The sequence below is a fragment of the Pyrus communis genome, chromosome 1 (genome assembly GCF_963583255.1).
Source record: "Pyrus communis chromosome 1, drPyrComm1.1, whole genome shotgun sequence".
In the NCBI taxonomy this organism is placed as follows: domain Eukaryota; kingdom Viridiplantae; phylum Streptophyta; class Magnoliopsida; order Rosales; family Rosaceae; genus Pyrus; species Pyrus communis.
In genome coordinates this window covers 21,537,738-21,543,580 of record NC_084803.1, presented here as the reverse complement: position 1 = coordinate 21,543,580, position 5,843 = coordinate 21,537,738, and positions in this window count along the sequence as shown.

The window sequence follows — 5,843 nt, the reverse complement described above, 5'->3', positions numbered from 1 at the left end:
TTAGTGTTAAAAATGTTAAAATTAGTATATTTATATTTATGGCTAAATTTTTTATCATATATTTTTATTTTTAGTTTGTACCTATTTTTAATTTGCAAATATTTTTTAATTTGTACCAATTTTCTTTTCATTTTTAATTTGTACCCATATATTAGTTTCTTTTTGTGCCCATATTTTTTAAAGTTTTATTTGTGTTTGTACTTATGTGTATACCGTCATGTAACATTATATATTTAATCAATGATAGAAAAATTACATATGGTATATTTATGTTTTATGCATAAACTTTATATCATATATTTATATTTTTTTAGTTTGTACCCACTTTTAATTTGCAACATTTTTTTTTTAAATTTGTAGTTTTTTTTTTTTACCCATGTATTAATTTCTTTTAGCGCCTATATTTTTAAAAATTCATTTGTACTCATAATTTTTAATCTTTTATTTATACCCTAATTTATTTATAATGTACCCATTCTTCTTTATTAATGTACCACTTTGTTATATGTGAAATGTACCAATTTTTTTAACACTATGGATACATTCTTTTGCCATTTATTATTTCTTATTTTTACATAGTTTTTATCCATTTATTCAATCAAAATGTTAAAATTTTTTATTGTAACCGTTTCTAATAGTATTATAATGAGGGATTTTAAATTTATAGGATTATAAATCTCATAAAATATCAAACAATTAATGTCAAAACTATAAAAATATAAATATTAATAGTAACATAATGAGGTGTACAAAGTCAAAGGAACTTGATCAAACTTTGAATATTATTAAGGTTTTAATCAAAGAATGTTAAGAATTAGGGACCGCATCCAAAGTATCCCATATGTTTTTATTCCTTTTAGTTAATTATTAGATTATATCAATTTTGTAGGTAGACATCTTTTCTCTTCATATATAGTAGGTAGTTACCAGATAATACTTTAATTTGAATATTTAAATATTCAAAAGCTGAATAAATGATACAAAAATTAAAATATTAAAACATTTTTAATTGAAAGGACAAAATTGGTATCAAGGCATGTAATTGAATAATTGGACTCAATCTAAAAACAACCTATGTTTCTGGACCTAAATCCAAAATACCCAAAAATATGACAAAAAAAAATTAAATCGCAAGCCTTTGAATTTTAGAAAAAAATTGCAATATCGTTAGGGAAGACCAAAAGACTACCAAACAGTCCGGGAATCCAAAAGTACATTCTATAGGATAAATTTTTCATTGTGATAGGAACACAAGTAGTATACCACATGTTTTAATAGAAGTGAAAATTTTTATTTTTTAAGTTATTAACATTTTAGCATACATATCCCATCATTTGTATAATGACACGTAATGTACCATGCCGTATATTGGTTAAACTAAAAAAATCTCCCGCAGAGTGGTCCGAGTGGGCATAAAGAGATTCCCTCGTATCAACTTATTTGAGGAACCCTTAAAAGATCATCACACACACCCACCCCGCCCCCGCCCCAACGCATTCACCTTTCACAGACGATGAATATCTTGGCATAATGGATCTGAGGATATGACTATCACCTTCTTTCACTAAAGCTCGCTCTTTTTTTAAATAAAGTTTAAATTTACATATGTTGACAATGTTTGTTGGATTCTAATAACAATGTGCTGAGATTTAATTTTTTTTTTTTTCATTAGCGTCCAGTGTAATGCTTTGAAATTGATCATGTATGTAATCAATAATCCTTGCATTATTGTCCAAGCTAATTAAGATTATTACCCATGCATTTAAAACCATACGTGAAGTCTGGTCTCTCATTTGGCTAGAATGATCTGATTGATGCAAATATGTGAAAACTAATTAAGGTTGGGCCACTTTGCTGGATTGAAGCATGGTTATGGGACGACAATTAAGATATGACCAGATACTTCAATTCCCAAATAATCTAATCAACTATTAGTGTTTTAAACGATCAAATCAATTTACTTAATCTCGTATTAGCCATTGCTGGCTAGCTAGCAAAAAACGCATGATGAAAAGGACTGTTGTTAAACATGAACACAGATAGAATACGATGAAGAGGGAAATAATTAAAGAACATGTGATAGTAGCCACGTGGTTTGTAGTAGAGAGGGGGTTATTAGGGCACGTGAAACTCTCGTTTAAGTCCCCCCCAACCACACGCAGCGAGCTCTCTGTAAACAAGATATACATTTACAGTTGGGGGACCATGAGAGACGTAGTCCATGCTGACAACTAACATGATGCTCACGTTAGACCATTCCAGGAGACATTGCCATGGACCATTTGCCCCCTTTTCTTCAATTACGTAGGTCCCTTAATTAATTCATAATTCCTCGTTCATATATTGATTAGGAGTCCCTGTTCTCGTTAACTCTAATGTCCAAAAAAACCATGGTCATTCACTGTTTAATATTAACCTAACCGCAGAAAAAAAAAGTACAACAAAAAAGTTGAATGGTACTACCGTTGAATTAAGATCAAATGGTGAGTGACTAGAACATGTTTAGTGTATTGGTTAGTTACACTCCAATCCAATTTACATTTGTTAATTTGTATATATGCATACATTTTGTTATATATTCTAATTTTATAATATTAACCATTTCAAGGTCAACGAAAGCTATGGATACCGGCCATTTGACTACAAGAAGCAGAATGTAAATTCAACCCTATTGCGTGCGAGTGGAGATCACATTCACGTCCACACATTCATGAATAACCCTCGTCGTATATATCTTACTTACAGCGTATTCAGATATAGATTCAGAGACTCATAGATTCATGAATCCTCCATATATATCTTAATTATAACATATATATAGTTAGTTAATTACGTCGGATTTAAATTAAGCTATATATATGGTTCTCTTCTCCCATACACGGACGTACGTGTTCATACTCTTCCCCTGCATACACGCTTGCAATTTGACATATAGAATGCGACAAGACAATTAATTAATTACGGTATGTGTGTCGCTATATTTTGCTTCCCCATTTTCATGCATGATTCTCATTCTTTTCATCTGCATGTCAACCTATATATGCTAGAACCTCAACCACGTATATATGTTCACAATTACTGATTGCATATTGAACTACCCAATTTTTAGCATCTTGAGGATAATCATGTTCAGAGTATATCTCACTTACGTTGAAGAATATTCGATGTGCACTTTTCGACAAAGGATAATACTTTGTTCCCCACATTGGAAATGCACATATTCTACCATTCTCAAATAACGTATTTTTATCATACATGATTTACAATTAGAATTGTTCAGCTTATAAATCTTCATTTGAAGATCATTCTTATAAGAATTATTCGAATCGGAGATTGTTTAGTCATTCAAATATATCAAATAAAATGACGTTCATATGTTACTTGGTACTCATACCGTTCTATTTGTTCTATAAATTTGGATGACTAAACAATCTCTAATTCGAATGACTTTTGTAGAAACACTACAGGAAAAAACATTTTGCCAGACGGAAAACCGTCATTGGCTAAATGGCAATTTGTCACCATAATACTAAACTAATAGAGGTTCGTCGGATAAAAATAGTCGGGCAAAATCTGTCGCGTGGAGTTTTATAGGACGGATTAAAAAGGCAATTGGGAGAAGAAGCCATACCTTCATTATTTTAGTTATCGACTTTTATCTTACCACGTTGAGGAATAGCAGACGAGTGGTTTGCATTTCCTGGAAGTGGAGGTTTGGGGGAGACGCCTGCCAATTATGGTAACCAGATTGCGGACGACATTTTTGTAAGTATTTCGTTTTACGTTTTAAGTTTAAATTTTATTATAATAAAAATGGTTGAAATTATGATCGGTAATCTTAATTGGTTTCTCTCTTTTTTGTTGCAGACTTCTATGACATAGAAGAAGGACGAGTTCCTCGCCAACCTCTCCTAGCAGCTAGGGGGGTTCGGTTTTTTGCCAAAACCGAACCAAATCAAAATTTTGGTTCAATTCGATTCAGTTCGTTTTTTTTTTTTGCTTCGGTTTTTTTTTTTTTTTTTTTTTTTGGTTTTGTTTTGATTCGGTTTTCTTTTTTTATTTTATAAAACCTGATTTTTTTTTTTTTTAAAAAAATATGGATTTGGAAACGAGGCTTGCATTGGCACATTAATAATAAGAAAATGAGAAATCACAAAAACAAAACCACATATGACGTGCTTGGTCTATCCTCAGGTACTCTTTGCACACGTAACAGCCCCAAATGAAAACACCTTACCACTTTAGATATGTTGCACGAATTACAAAACGTCTCACCGATCAGTTCTATTCGTTTATCTTGAATTTGTAGTGTCCATGCATTAAAACAAATTGAAACATGTATGATATGTTAGTAGGTGTTGACTCTAAAAATTACAAAAACCTACGTGGCGCGCAGGCCGAGTAACTAATAAGTTAACTATGTCCTTCGGTCGGATGCGGGGCGTGCCAACTCGTCGGCCGAGCTTGGCCGAGGAGTAAAATTTGCTGATGTCGCTTTAGGCGCGTCGTTGACTTCTCTATCTTGCGATTGCGACCGAGGAAGGAACGCTCTCGGTCTCTGGGTTCCACAGCCTGAAGACAAGGCTGCTAATTCTGCGGAGTTCACAAATCGTCGGAGCCCGATTCGGTCACTGTGATTATATTCGTAAGAGTATAAGCACGTCGAATCGAGACCAAACTATATGGGCACAGGTACTCAAACGTGATGTATGTCTTGATGGTGAACGTAGTTCGGCCGTCGGAATGCCGAACCCTGAAACTCACTTGCGAGTATCCAATCATAAAACCACTCGGGGTCCAGTACGCCGAGTAATGCAATTCGTAACACCTAACTATGCCGAGAAGGCTAGTAAGGTGACCTCTGCCAACAAAGGTTCGAAAACCCTTCTCGACCGACACTTAGATAGATAACCGGTCGACCTCGACGCAGTGCTGTTTATCTAAACTGAAGGTGCTTCTTGGTCGGCTGATTCTGTGGCAGCAGTGTTGTTTATCCAAACTGAAGATGCTCGCCGGGTGCTTCCACAGTGCTGTTTATCCAAACTGAAGGTGTGTCGGCAGGAAAAGAAAAGGAAAAATCTCAAGGTGTTTAAGAGGTTTTGCGCAAGGCAATTGTATGCTGATTTGAAGGGGTTTTTCTGTTGTATGATTTCTTGTATTTATAGTGCCCCATTCCTTGAAACCAATTCTGATTTGGATTGGGAGTCCTTGTCCCATTTCGCCTCCTACTCCTAGTGGGATTCTGAATTTTCCTTCTTTTCGGGACTCCATTCCTTGCCGGTCGAGAATCCTGGTCACACCAGGACTTCCTCGACCTTTTCTATTCATCCGGACTACTTAGGATAGGATTTGGCCGACCCTGCCAGCTGGCCCGGGATTTATTATTCGGCCCATAGTATTTATCATTACCTTGGGCCGAGCACATCCTGCTGCTCGGCCCAACAATAATATTTTGGGCCCAAACATTGCCCCCTCGCTTCTGAGGTCGCCGACTGTTAACTCTTGGTCGGGCCTCGGCCTTGAAAAAGCGAAAACATTTATTGCCTTTTTGGACTTTACTTCCTTAATGACCATTATTCCTGCCCATTTATGAGACATGATTGCACTTTCCTCGTTGCCCCCGACGCGTGGCCACGTGTCGATTCTCTGTCGCTCTTAAAAGCTTTCAATCATGGGCCTCGAAACCGTGCATTAACTGAAACGCCTTATCCTCATTAATGCATTAAAACTGACGCCGCACGCAATCGTGCGTCCTGGATTTTCGACTCCTCGATTTCATCTTCGCAGGTTCCCAAAATATCCGAAATGATTGGAGACTTTCCCGGTTAAATTTCCCCCCAATT